General features: G+C 41.0%; 1 long non-coding RNA gene across 1 annotated transcript in view; it reads left to right on the plus strand.

Annotated features, from left to right (window-relative positions):
• The window catches only part of LOC140457997 (uncharacterized), a 72522-nt gene extending 68633 nt beyond the window's left edge, over positions 1 to 3889 (plus strand). Inside the window, exons 2-3 of the long non-coding RNA XR_011953429.1 lie at positions 1584 to 1647; positions 3796 to 3889. This is a non-coding gene — a long non-coding RNA (uncharacterized lncRNA). The remainder of the gene's footprint in view (positions 1 to 1583; positions 1648 to 3795) is intronic.
• The last annotated feature ends 13536 nt before the right edge of the window (positions 3890 to 17425 follow it).

Below are 17425 nucleotides of genomic sequence, written 5' to 3' on the forward strand. Positions count from 1 at the left end.
TACAGCATGGAAACAGAACCTTCAGTCCAATCCGTCCATGCCAACCAGGTATCTTAAACTGATCTAGTCCCATTTGCCAGCATTTTGTGCCTACCCTTCTAAACCTTTCCTATTCATATATCCATACAGCTGCCTTTTAAATGTGTTGCCTCACAGCACCAGAGACCCCGGTTCAATTCCCGCCTCAAGCGACTGTCTGTGTGGAGTTTGCACATTCTCCCCGTGTCTGTGTGGGTTTCCTCTGGGTGCTCCAGTTTCCTCCCACAGTCCAAAAATGTGCAGGTTAGGTGAATGGTCCATGCTAAATTGCCTGTAGTGTTAGGTGAGTGGGGTAAATGTAGGGGAATGGGTCTGAGTGGGTTGCGCTTCAGCGGGTCGGTGTGGACATGTTGGGCCGAAGTGCCTATTTCCACACTGTAAGTAAATAAGTAAGTAAAAATGTTGTAATTGCACCTACCTGCACCAGGTAAATTATTATGTCATACTGCTCCCTGAAGCAACTTTATTTGGCAATATTTACCCACAGAACCATGACGGAAGAATTTTTGGTCTAAGGGACAACTGTTTTATTTGTTCATGGGATGAGGGTGGTGCTGACTAGGCCAGCATTTATTGCCCACCCCAGTACCGTAGTCTAGAGGGCAGCCACATTGCCGTGGGTGTGGAGTCACGTGTAGGCCAGACCAGGTAAGGATGGCAGTTTCTCTTCCGCAAAGGATATTAGTGAACCAGTTGGGTTCTTCCAACAATCAACAATAGATTAATGGTCATCATTAGACTCTTAATTCCAGATTTATTTTTTCTCAACTACTTTCAGATCTTTAACTGAAGATCATTAGGAAGTGCAAACAGAAGGCATAAATATTCCATGGATCTGCTGTTAAGGTTGTGAAACATATTTGTGTGAAACTCTTGGAAATTTTAGATGTTTTTTAATCAGCCTTTTCAGAGATGTTCCTACACACTCTCTGGCACAGATTGATTTGAACCTACAAAAAATGCCTGGTACACTTAAAGCTATTGTGTCTATACCTCTTTCAGCTGAAGAGAGACAAGAATCAACTTGTTCTTTCCAATATGCATCCCGCACGTCACCAACAATTTGCCAAGCTGCACCGTGTTTAGAATTATTACTAATTTGGTCTCCACAAGAAACTGGCAGGAACAGCTTCAAAACTAACACCTACTGTATTGTGATATTCACTATTTTCCAATATTAAAAAGAAAAATCATCAATTATCCTTCAACTTTTAACAATATGGTGAATATTGTTGGCTATTTAATTATGTTTTTTATGAGTATGGAGCAGCAGTCTGTTATTTGGCTCTGCAAGAGCATTCCAGTGTTTAATAATATCTTGGCTGATTTAACGACTGACTCACATTCCCACCTACCCTAATAATAATAACAATACCCTAATAATAACTAAAGTGTTATGGAAAAGAAGAGGCCATTCGATTTATTTTGCTTGTACCAGCTTGTCAAATTAATATAAATAACCTTTCTTCTCCTTGTTTATCAAGAATCTACAAACCTCTGCCTCAAAAATAATCAAATACTCTTATTTCCCCTGGCTTTTTCAGGACGACAAATCAGAAGTAGGAATAATCCATTCAGACTCTCAAGACTAGTCCACAACTCAATAAGGTAATGGTTGATCTGATGATAACTTTAACTCTGCGTTTTTGCCTACTCCTGGTAACCTTTCAACCACTTTCTTCACAAGAATCTATCTCCCTCTGTGTTAAAACTATTCAAAGTATTTTCAGGAAAAAATTCCCAAAGATTCACAACCCTCGGAGAGAAAAACAAAATCGTCTATTTCTTGTTTGAAATGGATGCTCCCTGAATGTTAAATAGTGACGCTTAGTTCTTGATTCTTACACAGGTGAAAACATGATTTCTTGCATTACAGGGTAGATCCTCTCAACATCCAGCCTGTTAAGATCCTTTGGCATTTGATATGTTTTATATGTTTCAACCACGTCAGCTGTCACTCTTCTAAACTCTAACAGGTACATATCTAATCATCCAACATTTCCTCATAAGACAAACCACTAATTCCAGGTCTCTGAACTGCTTCAAACACATTTATACCCTTCCTTCAATAAGCCACATTTGCACCAGTGGTTTGGATAACTGAAGCTGAACCTCCCTACCTTTGTGCGCAATTTCCATCATAATAAACAATGATATTCTATAAGATTTCTTAATTACTTGCTGTACCTATATTGTTTTTGCGATTTATGTACAAGGACATCCAAACCCTTTTGTATCTCAACATTTTGCAACCTCTCACCATTTAGATAACATATTTCCTTCTTCATGCCAAAATTGGACAATTAGACATTTCCCACACTATACTCCATTTGCTACATATCTGCCAACTCACACAATCTCATAAATGTCCTATAAATGTCTGCCTTTGCCTTGTCAAAATAGAAACCTGTTGTGTTGTGGCATCCTCTTATTACCCAATACTGCATGTTAAAAATCTTTGAGAATCTTTCCAACACTTGCTCATATAATGAGTACTATTGGCTAGTCCGGTCAGTTGCTGATTTTTTTCTTTACTAAGATTTGAGTGAGATGATAAACATAATACCAGCAGCGTTAAGCTGAATGCCAGTCAAAGCTGTTAAGAAATCTGGCAAGCTATAGTCCCATTCATGCTCCTGTTTTGCACCCTTCTGCTGGAGTGGCATTAAGTTGCCAGAAGTATGAAAATAACAAGGCCATTCTTAACTTAAGAAATCATTAGCTGCCGAGGAATAACTGTTATCTTAGTTCTATAAGTGCAGAGGAATAACTAACATCTTAGTAATAAAGTTGCCATCGTCTAACCAGACCACAGGGCTGCTCTCCTATCAGAGAGGGTCAATTAAATGTGGGCTAATCTGATGGCCACCTTGCCTCAGGTGAGGGAAATGGTTGAGAGAAAAAGTCCTTTGTAATAAATCTGAGCCAGTGCAAGAATTGAACTTATAGCCATTGGTGTTACTTAACATTGCAAGCCTTCTTAACAACCCTATCAACCTGGGTGGCAACTTTCAGGGATCTATGTACATGGACACCAAGGTCTCTCTGCTCATCTCCACTACTAAGAATCTTACCATTAGCCCAGTACTCTGTACTCCTGTTGCTCCTTCCAGAGTGAATCACTTCACACTTTTCCACATTAAACTCCATTTGCCACCTCTCAGTCCAACTCTGCAGTTTATCTATGTTGCTTTGCAATCTGCAACATCCTTCTGCACTATCCAAAACTCCACCGACTTTCGTGTCATCCGCAAATTTACGAACCCATCCCTCTACACCCTCATCAGGTCATTTATAAAACTGTGGCCCCAAAACAGATCCTTGCGGTACATCATTAGTAACGGAACTCCAGGATGAACATTTCCCATCACCACCTTTTGGCTTCTTTCAGCTAGCCAATTTCTGATCCAAACCGCTAAATCACCCTCAATCCCATGTTTCCATATTTTATGCAATAACCTACTGGAGAGAACCTTATCAAGCACTTTACTTAAACCCTCAATAAGGATTGTGAGGCATGACCTACCCTTCACAAAACTATGTTGACTATCCCAAATCAAATTGGATTGCATCTTTTGGAGTATAAGCTACCCTGACTCTCAAAGAGATTCACAATAAAATAAACCTGTTTCCTTTAACTGTGCCATGTTGTTAGTATCAGAGCTAAAAGGTGATTTGAAATTGTAAAATGAACAAAAGTGAGACTCTGGTATGATTAAAACTGATTCTTCTCATATCATTTCTCCTCTATTTCAGGAAATTGTATCAAACACAGTGAGAATTGATTTTCAGCAGAAGAGAGATGGCAAAAGGAACTCAGTGGGCAATCTGCCAGTTCTACCAATCAGGAATTGTGAGGCATAACACTATAGATTGGTTAAAATGTTCAGGACTTTGAGAGTAGTTTAAAGAAATATTCTTCCAATTCACCATGATAATATACAATCTTGACCTGGGTAGCCAGTATGTCATAGGCAACATCAATATGAAGGGTATTGGAAATGCAGGCTGAGGGCTTTGTGACAGGAACAAATAGAGAGGACACAACCATTCAACCAAATGCATTCAATTCACTTTTTTTTTCCATGCGACTCTTGAGTTCATTGGTATAAGTTGTGGTGCGTAGCTTGCAATGTTGATGTAGTTTTCGACATGCAGTAACATGGCAGAATATAACTCAATGCTTGGATTAAGCACTTGCTTCTTTAACAAGAAGACAGGAGCTTAAGGATTTTACGGTAATATTGCACAGCCACTGCCATACAGACACAATTACAACCATGCATTATTGATAATGGAAAAAAACATTCAGGCACTAGGAATTCAAAATGCGAATATTTGATAGCATGTTATAGCACCGCTGTACTTTTCTGCAGAGACCGAATGCTAACAGATTGGAGCACATAAACTAAAAGCGATATACTCGGGTTGCTGTGAATGTTTGCTTTTATTCATATAAACTGCACTAGTTACATTCCATCATAAAAATCGATAGGGCTTGCTGCTTCTCCTGTTGAAGAGGCAATATTACTGAAAATGTTCTCTGCTTCTCAATTCAACAGTGAGATTTTCTGTTTTCACACTGAATAGGTAAAAAATGCAGTCTTGGTGCTATCAACACCAATTGCACTCAACATGCCAAATTAGAAAACTCGAAAGAGAAAAACAAAGCATTTTGCAATAACACCAGCCTAACAGAGTGATTTGAATTTGTGAGTTTGAAAAAGAATATACTTAAGAGGCTAACCACAAAAATAGATGCTTTCAGCTTAGGCTTGTGACTTATTTTAAAATTCATTTTTGGGATGTGGAAATCACTGGCTAGGCAAGAATTTATTGCTCATTTCCCTCAATTGACATTGGTCTGGAGTCACACATAGGCCAGACCAGGTAAAGGCTGTAGGTTCCTTCCCTAAAGGACATTAGTGAGCTAGATGGGTTTCCCCAGCACTCAACAATGGCTTCATGGTCATTATTAAACTCCTAATGCCAGATTTCTTTATTAATTGCATTCAAATTCCACCATCTGCCACAGTGGAATTTGACGCAGGTCCTCAAAAAATTACCGTATCTCTAAATAAAGAAGTCTCGCGATAATATCACTAGGCCATCGCACCCCAGACATGAAAAGTCTTCGACAATATTACTGTCTTAACGCAGGTTACTACAAGGTAAAACAGTCTGATAGGTTGTGTGTTCAATACTCTATGCCATTTAAAGCATGTACCCAACATGACATCGCAAATTTATGTCAGCACTCAATGTATGCAGGACTGGAATGGTTTGTGGCTAATACCCTTGCCCCTGAATAACCTTCACATATGGGTAGCACAGTGGCTCAATGATAAGTACTGCTGCCTCACAGTGCCAGGGACCTGCGTTAATTGCCACCCTTGCATGTCTGTGTGGAGTTTGTATATTCCTCTGTGTGCGTGGGTTTCCTCTGGCTGTTCCAGTTTCCTCCCACAGTCTGAAGATGTTCCAGGTTAGCTGAACTGGCCCTGCTAATTTGCCTTTCGTGTCCAGTGATATGCAAGCTAAGTGGATTAGCCATAAGAAAATGCAGGGTTCAGGGAGAGGGTAGGTCTGGGTGGGATGCTCTTTGGAGGGTTAGTGTGGACCTGATGGGCTGAATGCCTGTTTCCATACTATAGGGATGCTATGAAACAGGTGAAGAGGACTATTCAGATATTGGAGACATCTCAAAGGGAGAACATGTACCTTATGTTCTCACTCGGGAGACTGAGACGTCAACAAGAGAAAACTCCATCTCGTGGTTTAAGACACACTCTCCCATCATACCTGAGCCTGAAGGAAGTCACATGTGGTAAAACTCCCCACTCCTTTTATAAGCATGAGTAATTACCAACCGATTTTTATCGGAAATGGTTTGTCGCTCCAGTTGTGAATCCACCATTTGGAAAAGCTGAACTAAGTGTTTGAGATAAATGAAAATAAATAATTGAAATGGCATCACTTGCACCTCCCAGGACATCCCAACGTGCTAGCCAATTAATTGTGAGGTGCAATCACTGACGTTACATAACTAACGTAATGCAGCCAATTTGTGTACAGCAGAATTCCATAAAAAGGAAATAACTTGACCTAATAATTTGTTTTGATGGTATAGATTAAGAGGATACATTTGAATTAGCTTTATACTGGTTGAATGGAATTACTTTGTTGACTCCCTTATGTAAAGCTAATCACTCTATTCATTTTCTCCTTCCAGTATTCAAAAATTAATTCTGAAATGCACTGACAAAATTTTAGTCCCTAGAAATTATGGACTTAATGCAAATTACTAACATAATGCATTTGCAATCCCTTAAAATGTAATACTTTGGGACTCTGACTGGTAATCAAATGTCATATGGTTTCATTTACATAGAATATCACAGGTAAGACAGAATATTTGACATGCAATTATATTGTGTAGTACAATATGAAACTGGTAAGTAATTTGAGGAATCATGAGACTTTCAAAAGAAACACAGCTTTTATAAAGGGGTGAGTGTTTTAGTTTAACTTGACTTCTTGACACACTATGCTGGGTGTTTGAACCATGCAATCAAGACCATTATTCAATAAAAGAGAGACCGTTGGCCAATCTAGGCAGTGGAAAAGGCAATCACTTCAGGTAATTGGTGGCCCATCCATATTTGCTATTGTTTCAGTGGATGTGAAAATATCCCATTTTCCAGGAAGATGTAATAACTTTGAATTTGCTGCTTGAATAAACAAAAAGAACATTGTCAGTCATTGTGGGTTGGTGTGTATCTGATATTATAGAGGTCTGGCTTTGTTTCCTTATTTAAGGAAAGATACCATTTCTTGTGGTTCTGTTCGAGCTGGGAATGTGTGTTGCAGACGTTTCGTCCCCTGTCTATGTGACATCCTCAGTGCTTGGGAGCCTCCTGTGAAGCGCTTCTGTGATCTTTCCTCCAGCATTTATAGTGGTTTGAATCTGCCGCTTCCGGTTGTCAGTTCCAGCTGTCCGCTGCAGTGGTCGGTATATTGGGTCCAGGTCGATGTGCTTATTGATTGAATCTGTGGATGAGTGCCATGCCTCTAGGAAGTCCCTGGCTGTTCTCTGTTTGTCCTATAGGCTTGTCCTATAATAGTAGTGTTGTCCCAGTCGAACTCATGTTGCTTGTCATCTGCGTGTATGGCTACTAAGGATAGCTGGTCGTTTTGTTTCGTGGCTAGTTGGTGTTCATGGATGTGGATCGTTAGCTGTCTTCCTGTTTGTCCTATGTAGTGTTTTGTGCAGTCCTTGCATGGGATTTTGTACACTACATTGGTTTTGCTCATGCTGGGTATCGGGTCCTTCGTTCTGGTGAGTTGTTGTCTGAGAGTGGCTGTTGGTTTGTGTGCTTTTATGAGTCCTAGTGGTCACAGTAGTCTGGCTGTCAGTTCGGAAATGCTCTTGATGTATGGTAGTGTGGCTAGTCCTTTGGGTTGCGCATGTTCTCGTTCCGTTGTCTTTCCCTTAGGCATCTGTTGATGAAATTGCGCGGGCATCCATTTTTGGTGAATACATTGTATAGATGTTCTTCTTCCTCTTTTTCCTCCGAGGTTCCTTCTTCCTCCAGGTCCACATCGACCTGGACCCAATATACCGGCCACTGCAGTGGACAGCTGGAACCGACAACTGGAAGCGGCAGACACAAACCACTATAAATGCCGGAGGAAACGTCACAGAAGCGTTTCACAGGAGGCTCCCAAGCACTGAGGATGTCGCCTAGACAGGGGACGAAACGTCTGCAACACAAATTCCCAGATCGGCGAACAGAACCACAACAATGAGCACCCGAGCTACAAATCTTCTCACAAACTTTGAGATACCATTTCATTTGGAGGCAGTTCAGAGAAGGTCATAATTGGCTTGAAGATAGGAGACAGAGGATGGTGATGGAGGATTATTTTTTCGACTGGAAGCCTGTGACCAGTGCTGTGCCGCAAGGATCAGTGCTGGGCCACTGCTTTTTGTCATTTATATAAATGATTTGGATGTGAGTATAGGAGGAATGCAGATGACACCAAAGTAAGTGGTGTAGTGGACAGCAAAGAAGGTTACCTCACAGTACAATAGGACCTTGACCAGATGCACCACTGGGTCAAGAGTGTGGTGCTGGAAAGACAGCGTCCGAGGAGCATGAGAATCAAGGGTTTGGGCAAAAGCCCTTCGTCAGGAAGGGCCTGAAACATCGATTCTCCTGCTCCTCAGATGTTGCCTGACCTGCTGTGTCTTTCCAGTACCACACTCTCGACTCTGATCTCCAGCATCTACAGTGCTCACTTTCTCCCAAGGAGAAGGTGGGCCAAGGAGTGGCAGATGGAGTTTAATTTGGATAAATGTGAGGTTTTGCATTTTGGTTAACAGGGCAGGACATATACAGTTAATAGTAGGAACTTGGACAATGTTGTCGAACAGAGAGACTAAAGTGTGCAGGTTCATAGTTTCTTGAAAGCAGATAGATACAGTTCTGAAGACGATGCTTGGCATGCTCACCTTCATTGGTCAGTGCATTTAATATAGGAACTGGGACATCATGTTGACACTGTACAGGACGTTGGTGAGGCCACTTGAGGAATATTGCAAAAAATTCTGGTAACCCTTCTACAGGAAGGATGTTGTTAAAATTAAGGTGGTGAACAAAAGCTTTACAAGGATGTTGCCAGGACTGGAGGGTTTGCATTATGGGGAGAGGCTAACTAGACTGGGGTTTCTTTTCCTGTAGCCAGAGGCTAAGGGGTGACCTTATAAAGGTTTATAAGATCATGAAGGGATAGGGTGAATAGCCAAGGTTTTTTCCGAGGCTTGGGGAGTTCAAAACTAGAGGGCATAGGTTTCGGGTGAGAGGGAAAAGATTTAAAAGGGACCGAAGAGGCAACTTTTCATGCAGAGGATGATGCGTGTATGAAACAATCTGCCAGAGGACGTCAGTGAGTCATACAGCTCAGAAACAGATTGTTCTGTCCAACTCATCCATGCTGACCAAGTTTCTGAAACTAAACCAGTCCCTCTTGCTTGCATTTGGCCCATTTCCCTCAAATCTTTCCTATTCATGTACATATCCAAATGTCTTTTAAATGTTGTCACTGTGCCTGCATCCACCACTTCCTACAGTCATAGAGTCATAGAGTTATACAGCATGGAACCAGACACTTTAGTCCAAATAGTCTATGCTGACCATGTTCCCAAAGTAAACTAGTCCCTCTTGCTTGCATTTGGCCCATATCCCTCCAAACCTTTCCTAGTCATGTACTTATCTAAATGTCTTTTAAATGTCGTGACTGCACCTACATCCACCACTTCCTCTTGCAATTCATTCCACATTCTAACGACTCTGTGTAAACATGTTGCCCCTCGTGTCCTTTTTAAATATTTCTCCACTCACCTGAAAAATATGCCCTCTAGTTTTTAACTCCTCCACTGGGAAAAGACCTTTGCTGTTCAGTTTAACTATGCCACTTATGATTCGATAAACACCTATAAGGCTTGCTTGACTTCATTGTTCAGCCCTTTGAGTACAGGAGTTGGGAAGTCATGTTGAGGTTGTACAGGACATTGGTGAGGCCTCTTATGGAATACAGTGTTCAGTTCTGGTCACTCAGTTAAAGGAAGGATATTATTAAGCTGGAGAGGGTTCAGAAAAGATTTGCCAGGATGTTGCCAAGTACAGAAAGTTTGAGCAAGTTTTGAGAAGATTTGTAACTCAAGTTGAGGTTCTGGATGTAAGTTTGCCTGCTGAGGTGGAAAGTTCATTTTCAGACATTTTGTCACCATTCAAACCTGAGGCTCCAGTGAAGTACAGGTGTTATGTCCCACTTTTTATTTATGTCTTTAGGTTTCCTTGAGTTGGTGATGTCATATTCTGTGTGGGTGATGTCATTTCATGTGTTGGTGATGTCATTTCCTGTTCCTTTTCTCAAAGGGAGGTAAATAGGGTCCAAATCGATGTGTTGATAGAGTTCCTGTTGAAATGCCTTGCTTCTAGGAATTCTCATGCATATCTCTATTTGGCTTGTCCTAGGATGGATGTGTTGTCCCACTCAAAGTGGTGTCCTTCCTTATGTGCATGTAAGGATACTAGTGAGAGTGGGTCATGTCTTTTTGTGGCTAGTTGATGTACATGTCTTCTGGCAGCTAGTTTTCTGCCTGTTTGTCCAATGTAGTATTTGTTACAGTTTGTGCAAGATATTTTGCAAATGACATTTATTTTTCTTGTATTCTGTACAGGGTCTTTTAAGTTCATTAGCTGTTGTTTTAGTGTGTTAGTCGGTTTGTGGGCATATCTTGATGCCAAGGGGTCTGAGTAGTCTGGCAGTCATTTCTGAGATGGCTTTGAACTAAGGGAGAGTGGATAGGATTTCTGGACATGTTTTGTCTGCTTGTTTGGGTTTGTTGCTGAGAAATTGGTGGACTGTTTTCATTGGGACCCTGTTCTTTTTGAATAGATGATTTGGCTCTGCTCTGTGTAGTTCCTCTGTGGCCCATTGAAATAATATTCTAATGCAGCTTCATTTGTGGATGTTGGGATGATTGCTTCTGTAGTTCAATATTTGGTCCGTATATGTTGTTTTCCTGTAGACGCTGGTTTGAAGTTTCCCATTGACTGTTCACTCTTCTGTGCCACTTAGGAATGGCAATTTCTTGTTGTTTTCCTCCTCTTTAGTGAATTTTATGCCAGTAAGGGTATTGTTGATTGTCTTGAAGGTTTCCTCTAATTTGTTTTGTTTAGTAATGACAACGGTGTCAACCATGTAGCGGACCCAAAGTTTGGGTTCAATGGTTGGCAGAGCTGTTTGTTCAAGTCTCTGCATTACTGCCTCTGATAAGAACCCTGATATTGGAGACCCCATGGGTATTCCATTGGTTTGTCTGTAGGTTTTGTTGTTGAAGGTGAGGTGGGTGGTAAGGCAGAGGCCCACTAGCTTGACCATGTTGCCTTTGCTGATGAAGTTAGTGGTATTTGGTGTATGCGTCTTTGGTTTTTCTAATAGTTTAGTTAGTGTTTCCTTGGCCATGTTGATGTTGATGGATGTGAACAGGGCTGTTATGTCAAAGACGACCATTATTTCATTCTCTTCTATCTTGGTGTCTTTGATGGTCTTCAGGAATTCTTGGGTGGAGTGAATAGAGTGGCGTAAGTCTTCTAATAAGTGTTTTGGTATTTGGTGTAGTTTCTTGGTTAATCTGTACGTTGGTGTTCCAGGCAGAGAGACTATGGGTCTGAGGAGGGCTCCTCGTTTGTGAATTTTATAATCCATAGAAGCATGGTGTGTTGGATCCGTCTGGTTTCAGTTTTTAGAAGTCTGTTTTGTTTAATTCTCCAGATTTCTGAAGGTTTTAGAGTAGGGCTGTGATTCGGCTGTCTAGTTGCAGGGTCAGGTCTATCGCCACCTGTTGGTAAATGCCGGTATCTGCAAGCAGTGTGTTCACTTTCTCAATGTAGTCGGTTCAGTTTAAAATGACTGTTAAGTGTTCATTGTCTGTGGGTAGGATAACAATGTTTTCATTTTTTTTAGTCTTTCTAGTGCTTTCCTTTGTTGTGTATTGAGTGTGTTTCCTTCCTTTTTCTGAGTAATGTTGTTGCAACCGTCTGTTTGATGGTGTGCTGGGTTTCATCTGTAAGCCCATTGTCTTTCGGTGTTGTTTCTAATACTGCTTTGAAATCTTTCTTGTCCACCTCCTGGAAGTTGTAACTTAATCCTTTTATTAAGACAGTTTTTACAGTGTCTGTTAAGTGTCAGTCAGTTAAGTTTTTTTATCCATGCTTCTGTGTTGTCGGTGTTGTTATTTTATGTGAGTTTGTCTAGTTTTCTCTGCAGGTCTAGTTTTTACCTTTTCTGTGCTTGTCGCTGCCTAATGTCTATGGTTCGTTGTACTGTGTCTGTCCATTCATGATCTGTTGCATTGGTGAGTAAATTGTTTTGGCACAAAGTGACCCAGTTGTATTTACGGAGTCTGTTGTTGGCATCATTAGTCATTTCTCTAAGCATTCTGTGACTGTTTTGCTCTTAGATGTTGCTAGTGGCAATATTTGTCGAGTGGGGTGTTAAGGGGATGTTTGTATTTCAGACATTTAGGTAGGACCTGTTTCCTTTGGTATTAGTGCAGGAAGTACAGTGGTTCATGGGTGGCGCTTTGTTGGATGGTGTTGGCTTCCCATTTTCGGGCCAGTTTTAGCATATTGCGCCCATAGGTGTTAGCAAGTTTTAAGAAGATTTGTAGCTCAGGTTGAGATTCTGGATGTAGGCTTGCTCGCTGAGCTGGAAGGTTCATTTTCAGATGTTTCGTCACCATACTAGGTAACATCATCAGTGAGCCAATGGAAGGTTTGAGTTATAAAGAAAGGCTGGATAGGCTGGGACTTTTTTCACTGGAGCGTAGACGTTTGAAAGCTGACCTGATAGAAGTTTAGAGCTGAAAATGTGTTGCTGGAAAAGCACAGCAGGTCAGGCAGCATCCAAGGAGCAGGAGAATCAACGTTTCAGGCATGAGCCCTTCTTCAGGAATGTTTCCTGAAGAAGGGCTCATGCCTGAAACGTTGATTCTCCTGCTCCTTGAATGCTGTCTGACCTGCTGCGCTTTTCCAGCAACATATTTTCAGCTCTGATCTCCAGCATCTGCAGTCCTCAGTTTCTCCTGATTAAAAGTAAAATAATGAGAGGTATAGAAAGAGTTAATAGTAGTTGTCTTTTCCCTAAGACGGGGGACTTCAAGACTAGGGAGCACACTTTTAAGATGAGAGGAGAGTGATTTAAAAAACGCAAGGCAATCTTTTACACAGACGGTTGTTCGTGTGTGGAATATATTTCCTGAGGAAGTCATGGATGTGGGCACAACTACAATGTTTAAAAAACATTTGGATGGATACATGAAAAGGAAAGATTTGGAGGGATAGGGACCTGGGGCAGGCTGGTGGGACTAGCTTAGTTTGGGATTGTGTTCAGCATGTACTGGTTGGACCGAAGGGTCTTTTTCTGTGCTGTATGACTGTATGACCATGACTATCCCGCCACTTCTTACAAATCATCCCAGAAACATCTTGGCAAATCTTTTCTGAAGTCTTTCAAATCTGACAATATCCTTCCTATAGCAGGGCAACCAGAACTGCACACAGTACGAGACAAGTGGCCTCAACAATGTCCTATACAAACTCAACACGATTTCCCAACTCCTATACTCAATGGTCTGAGCAATGAAAGCAAACATGCCAAACACCTTCTTAACCATCCTGTCCACCTATGATGCAAATCTCAAAGAACTGTGCACCTGAACTCCAAGGTCTCTCTGTTGGCCAACTCTACCCAAAGGGTCATGCCCTCATTTGTTTTACCAAAACACAATGCCTCACATTTATCCAAATTAAACTCCATTTGCCATTTCTCAGCCCATTGGCCCAACTGATCAAGATCCCTTTGTAAACTTAGATAACTTTCCTCACCGTTGACTATGCCACTAATTTTGGTGTTACTCACCAACTTACTAACTATGTTTCCTAAATTTTCATCCAAATTGTTTATGTAAATTACAAACAGATGTGGACCCAGCAGAGATCCCTATGGAGCACTGCTGGTGATAGTCTCCAGTCTGATAAACAATTCTCCACTATTTTGTATGCAATTGGCAAGCTCTCCTTCGATCCCCTGTGCTGTAACTTTTCTAATTAGTTTACCATGTGGAACATTGTCAAAAGCTTTACTAAAGTCCATGTAGACAACGTCTACTACCCTGCTCTCATCAATATTTTTGGTTACATCCTCAAAATACTTGATCAAGTTGGTGAGACACTATTTTCCACATACAAAATCATGCTAACTATCCCTAATCAGTCCTTGCATCTCCGAATGCGTATAAATCCTCATCTCTTAGAATCCCCTCCAACAACTTACCGACCACTGATACCAAACTCACAGGTTTATAGTTCCCAGGTTTCTCCGTACAGTCTTTTTGAAATAAAGGCACACTAGCCACTCTCCAGTCCTCTGACTCCTCACTGGTGACTGTAGTTGATAGAGGCCCCGCAATTTCTTCCCCAATTTTCCACAAAGTATCAGAAATGTATCCACCTTAATGTTATTTAGGGCCTCCTCTGCAATGTAGACTGTTATCAAGACATCAATATTTTTTTCTGCAAGTTCCCCAGACAACTTTTATTTCTCCAATGACATGAACTATTTATTTAGTATCTATCTAATTTCTTGTGGTTCCACACATAGGTGATCTCAATGATGTTTAAGAGGCCCTATTCACTTCCCAGTTGATCCTTTACTCTAGAATCTCTTTGGATTATCCTTAGACTTATCTGCCATGGCTATCTCATATCCCCTTTTTGCCCTCCTGATTTTCCTTTTAGGAAACCCCTTAAACCCTTCAAGGTATCCACCTGATCCCAGTACTCTATACTTTATATATGATTCCTTCTTATTCGTGACCAGAACCTCAATATCTTTATTCATCCACTGTTCCCTACTCTTCCCAATTTTAGCTTTCACTCTAACAGGAACATAATTCCTCTGAATTATTGTTATCTAATTTCTAAAGGCCTCTCACTTGCAAGTCGTCACTTTACCTGTGAACAGTCTACTCCAATCAACTGTTGAAAGTTCCTATTTCTTACTGTCAAAATTTACTTTACTCCAATTAAGACCTTTATTAAACTCTTCCTCAGCCTACTGGCCCAATTGACTGAGAAGCTTTTGTAATCTTAGATAACCTTCCTCGCTGTCTACTATATCACAAATTCTGGTGTCATCCGCAAACATTACTAGCTATGCCTCTTAAATCCTCATCCAAATTGTTTATAAAAATTACAAAGAAAAGTGGACCCATTACCGATCCCTGAGGAACACTGCTAGCCACAGTCCTCCAGTCTGAAAAACATCCAAATACCACGACTCTCTGCCTCCTATCATCAAGTCAAGTCTAGGACCGGAGAGCATAGAATAAAGGGGCACCAATTTAAGACTGGGATGAGGAGGAATTTCTTCTCTCAGAGGATTGTAAGTATTTGTAACATCTTGTCACAGGAGAGAAATGGGGGCAGCCCAGTGTGGAGATGGTTCCGGTAAAACAGCAATATCCTCAAGGAGTAACAAAACCAATGTCAAGTTCCCTGTTCACAGGGGTCCTTTCACATCTGATAACACACAGGGATTTACAAACTTAACCGGCACCTGAAGGATTATTTTGGCTTTCACATCTACCCAGCAGTGGGTTTCCTGTTTGGTGTTGGGCTAGGGCATTAGCATTCCATTGTGGATTGAAACTGTATTCATTAGATTGTATTCATTAGAGTTTAGAAGGTTGAAGGGAGATCTAATAAAAACTTGCAAGATTATGCATGGCTTAGAAAGGGGGGGATGCTGGGAATTTGTTTCCGTCAGGCAGGGCTACTTGGACCCGTGGGCACAGCCTTAGAATTAGAGAGGGTCAATTTAAAACAGAAATGAGGAGACATTTCTTCAGCCAGAGAGTGGTGGGTCTGTGGAATTCATTGCCATGGAGCGCAGTGGACTGGGACGTTAAATATCTTCAAGGCAGAGATTGATAAATTTTTGATCTCGCAAGGAATTAAGGGATACGGGCAGAGTGTGGGTAAGTGGTGTTGAAATGGCCATCTGCCATGATTGAATGGCAGAGTGGACTGGATGGGCAGAATGGCCTTACATCTACCCCTACATCTTATGGAGGCTGAAATTGGCTCAATTTTGTTAGATTTTGGGTAGGTAACGAAACTGCCCTTTAAAACCAAAGCTCAGACTGGACCCAAAACAGTAACTCTGTTTTTCTTTCTCCACAGATGCAGCCAGACCTATTGAGTTTCTCCGTCATCTTCTGTGCCTGCTCTATCCTTTCACCACTGTGCAGTGGCCATGCATTTACACCATCAGGATTCACACCAGTGGAGGGGGACCTCACCTGACACCAGAACAGATCAGAAAATAAATCCTTGAGTGACAACAAACAATAGCCACTTCCTGATCTGCTTTTTGTTTCCTTTGTTGCTTTCAACCTGGGGGTGCTCTGTCCTCAGAAACAAGGAAAGTTATGCATTGTATTTAGCTTACTGTGCACAAGACAAATAGAACAGGGAAGGAATGGTATAATTCTCAGCAAAAATATGTGGCATTTTTTTTGAAGTATGACTTTCCCCTGAAGTCCAGTGGGGAAGTTAGGTCAAGAAGATTGATTGGTTCTCCAAGTCATGCCCTATTTTAGTTGGAATGAAAAATCTGCTTGAAAGAAAGGAATTAGTTATCTCGACAGTATTAGCAACTGCTTATTCTTATCACTGATTATTTGTTGGTTTGAGTGATGTGTAAAGCCTGCTCTTAAGAATGCAAATCCATTTTTTCTCTGTAATTAAGGTTTTACATTCTTGACAAAGGTGAGACACACCAGAGACCCCTGAAAATAATTCAGATGTAACAAAGGCTGAATGGATATTACTAATCTTTCTATATTAATCCCTTTTATCTCCAGTTGTGCACTTAAATTTAAAGTTAAGGATCAGAGACTTGCCTCTTTAATAGGTTTGCACTTTGATATGGTCCCCATTGATGCATTCATTTGTTCTGTGTCCTAAAGCAGGATTATATTTCAACTCATTAAAAAGTTATTTGCATGTCTACAAAAAGTGTTACTCTCTTTAAATTTATGCATTTCCTCACCATGTGAATTAACGCAAACACGAGGATGGTAATAGAAAAGATCTCCACTTTAATCGCTTGTTTGGGTATTGTATGTTCTGTGCTCATGAATGCATTGGATTTAAGTTTGCTATGTGTCCAAGCTGGTGGTGAGGACTAGCACTTGCAGCATATATATTAAGGTTCTTAAACTACCACGTTATTTCTGGGTTTTCCAAACAATGAACTTGACTGGGTGTTAGACAAACCTATGCATCAATTTTGTTCTATTGTGGGTTCTTCAGTTTTTGTTTAATTCACTAATGGGCTGAGATTTATTGCCTACTCCCAAATTCCCTTAAAAATGTGGTGGCGAGTTTCCTTTTTGAATTGCTGCCGTACTAATGGCCTACATCAGTTCACACTGCTGTTACAGAAGGAAATGGCAGGATCTTGACCCAGTGACAATGAAGGAACAATGATTCTGGGTTAGTGGTGCTGGAAGAGCACAGCAGTTCAGGCAGCATCCAAGTAGCTTCAAAATCGACGTTTCGGGCAAAAGCCCTTCATCAGGAACAAAGGAACAATGGTATAGTTTCAAGTTGGGGTGGTGCATTTCTTGGAGGGAGCTTGCTCATGCTGATATTCCCATGTAACTGCTGCCCTTGTCTTTCCAGATGATATGTTTGGAAGGTAAAGTACATGGAGACTTGGTGGATTATTGCAGTACCTCTGCAGTTGG

The sequence above is a fragment of the Chiloscyllium punctatum genome, chromosome 32 (genome assembly GCF_047496795.1).
Source record: "Chiloscyllium punctatum isolate Juve2018m chromosome 32, sChiPun1.3, whole genome shotgun sequence".
Lineage (NCBI taxonomy): Eukaryota > Metazoa > Chordata > Chondrichthyes > Orectolobiformes > Hemiscylliidae > Chiloscyllium > Chiloscyllium punctatum.